This window comes from Octopus bimaculoides, chromosome 13 (assembly GCF_001194135.2).
Source record: "Octopus bimaculoides isolate UCB-OBI-ISO-001 chromosome 13, ASM119413v2, whole genome shotgun sequence".
Taxonomy (NCBI): Eukaryota; Metazoa; Mollusca; class Cephalopoda; order Octopoda; family Octopodidae; genus Octopus; species Octopus bimaculoides.
The window spans coordinates 51810283-51814005 of record NC_068993.1 but is presented as its reverse complement, the minus strand read 5'-3'; positions in this window follow the sequence as shown (position 1 = coordinate 51814005).

The window sequence follows — 3723 nt, the reverse complement described above, 5'->3', positions numbered from 1 at the left end:
TATATATATATATATATATATATATGTGTATATACATGTATAGGTGCATGTGTGTATGTGTGCGTATGTATGTGTGCATGTATGTATTTATATTTACAAACATACATTCTTATATATATATATTTACAACGTAGTATCAAAAAGTTTCCGGACTAGCTCTGTAGCTCGCCAACAGTGGCAGCATACGAGTGCGTGCGCAGTGAGAGAGCCAGCAATGACCTTCGTGAGGCAGCGTACCGAGTGACTCAACTGCGTTTACTTTGCAAGTTGTGAAATTTGTGATTTTGTGATCACGTGTATGCTGTAGTCTGCGGTTTTGTCATGGACAGGAAGTTTTTTTTAAAAAAAACAACTTGAAATTTTGAGTTAAACTTAAGAAGTCTGCTACAGAGACATTGAGCATGCTTCGGCAAGCTTACGGCGACGAGGCAATGGGTCATGCGCAATTTTTTCGAATGGCAACGGCTCTTGAAAAGCGGAAGAACTTTCCTGGAAGACGATGAGCGATTTGTAAGACCTGCCACAAGCGTCACCCCTGGAAATGTGGTATTGTTTCGACATTAATATCAGATGTAAACAATGAGATTGAAGATGAAAAAATAGGTAATGGGCGTATATGCCATAATACGCTACTGTGTAGCATCATATGATTGTATAACGAAATATCATGCGCCTACAAAAAAACATTAATAGCATCGCTATCTTTCCAAATCGTGCTCATGTTCACATAAAATTTTCGTCCTCTAAACTAGTGTCGATGTATAAGCCAACCTACCCTTTTTCTTTGTAAATTTTCGTCAGAAAAATTCGAATTGTATAACGGAAAATACGGTGTAGATCAGAATAGATCTTTTGTTGCTTATTTTAATGCCGCTTTTGTGAAATTGTTTGGAAACCAGTGATCGAAACAGAATTCTAGATAACTTTGGCTCCTTCCGTTACAAACCGGCGCCAGTGGGTCGCAATATTTCACAGCTTGGCAGGAACTTGCAGCTATTTTGCAGTACTTTCCTTAGTACTGCTACAGCAGCACTTACAACGTATATGTATTTAAAAAATAGAATTAGTCACTCAAAAGTTTTCATTGATCTTAAAACAAATTAACAGAGAAGTTTGTTTGATTTCACAATTACATGTAACCCCTGCAGTGATTTCCTTGTTTGATGCCAACCCAAGGTAGCCAAAATTATTTAGATTAGAAGTTATAAGTTCCCGCTAAGTTTCAATGGTCGCAGTAAAATATGTAATAATAATATTACACGTGCCAACACAGCGGTAGTATTTTTAATATAGAGGCAACATAAAGATATAATAATAATAATAATAATGATAATAATAATAATAATAATAATAATAATAATAATAATAATAATAATAATAATAATAACTGTTAATACTGGTATAATGCCACAAAATTGGAGGAAAGCGGAATCTTTCATCACAAAACTCAAAGAGACAAATCTAATACTGCCAGGCTATTTATCAATGTTCGGCCGAGTCTGTAATTCTGCATTCTAATATTTAATTTCTTTCTTTGTACTTTTTCCAACATCAGTAAGATAAGAACATGGCTACATATTTTAGGATTTTAGAGGAAAATAGACTATGTTAAACCAAATTAAGTATATACAATCAAACCAACCTTAAGTACATTTCATCAATCTCGAAGGATGAAGTACAAAGTATAAAGAATTGGAACAGAAACTCTGAAAACAAACGTAGCGCATAGGACAGAGCACATAGTTTTATTTAACTGATTATCCTAACATGTAATATTGGTTTCAAATTTTGCCACAAGGCCAGCAGATTTGAGGATTGGAGCTAAGTCGATTATATCGACTCCAGTGTTTAATTGGAACTTATTTAATCGACCCCGAAAGGATGAATGGCAATGTCAACCTCGCCGGAATTTGAACTCAGAATGTTAAGACGAACGAAAGGTCGCGGTGTATTTTGGCCGGCGTGCTAACGATTCTGCCAGCTAACCGCCTTCACTCCAATACGTAATATTGGGTCCACTACCTTCACCAACAAGGAGAATAATAATAAAAATAATAATAATAATAATAATAATAATAATAATAATAATAATAATAATAATAATAATAATAATAAGAAGAAGAAGAAGAAGAAGAAGAAGAAGAAGAAGAAGAAGAAGAAGAAGAAGAAGAAGAAGAAGAAGAAAAAGAAGAAGAAATTATAGGAGTGTTTGTCAAAAGTAGAAGGGTGTGGTTGATTTAAAGAAGTCTCTGCTTGATACTGAAGGATAAATTGAAAGGGAACCCCGTCTGCATCAACCGTCTAATTAAGCGTTTATTATTTGTGTGGAAATTTCTACCGAGAATAATTACAGAAGAGATATACCAACATCCATTCGTGAAGCTACAGAGGGTACAGGAAAAAGAAGACGGCACAGGAACCAGAGACCAATAGATGATCTTACCGACCATCTTAGGGGAACTGCAGAAAGAGAATGACAAATTTATGCATTGCTTTAATCGATAATGATAAAAAAGAACATATGGCCTAGTTGCGTAAAAGCGATGACGTTTGAATATTTTTAAAACTGTATATTACATCGATTTATATGCCGGCAAATATGGTTTCAATGTGCAATAATAATGGCTTCAAATTGTGTTACAAGCCCTGCAATTTTAAGGGGAAAGGTTCGTTGAATACAGCGACTCCAGTGTTCACTTGGTACTCTATTTTATAAACCTTTAGGGAATGAACGACAACGTCGACCACTGCAGAATTTGAATTCAATTCCTAAAGTTCCGTAAGAAATTCCGTTAGGCATTCAGTGAAGCGCAGTAAAGATTCTGGCAGCTTACCATATCGTGCAATTAGAACAGACGAAAAAGTGTACTTATGTATAAAGTGTATTTGCAGAGAGTTCAATAAACATGAAATAAATTCATATTTAAAACATTATAAGTATGTCATGAGCCAAAATGATATTTGCAACAAAAAGACTCTGGAAAGAATATTCATGTGGTACAATTTAAGATAGGTATGTGCATGTCTTCAGCCGTTATGTACATAAAAGTAGTAAATTGAACTTGAGTCTCCTTCATTGATGAAGGCAATAGAGTAATAATTTACCCAGCCTGTGTGCTGCAAGCAAAAGCTTGTGTCCGGAGAAAATCACAGAAAGATAAAAATGGAATTAGTAGAACGAGACGAGACACGTGAGGCAGAATCGCTGATGGAGTCACAGGATGAGTGACGAAAGAGCTTCGACAAATAAACTGAAATAATGATAATAAAGCTGAAGGGAAGGACAAATATACAGTGCGTGTGTTTAATTGGCAAAATACGACCACCTCGAAGCCTAAAAATGCATATATCAAAATTTATGTCATAATACGTCTTGTGTTTTGGTGTTCTGTTTTGACATGATTGCATCCCATTAAGCGTTATCATAGGTATACTCCGCCTCCAACATAGATACAGAGGCATCACAAATACATCCATCCAGTCAGGGCATATATTCTAGGTTCAAATATATATTACGTTATAACGCATACCCACTGACACGTATGCGCAGTGACTTCTTTTAATAAATGTCCACATACACGATAAAACCAACACAGACGTAGTATCCTCTCTCCAGAAACATCAGCACCTCACTAAAGCAACGTTCAATGAAGACAAAACAAACTACTAATTATTCCACGCCCCAAAACACCTGTATATATATATATATATATATATATATAT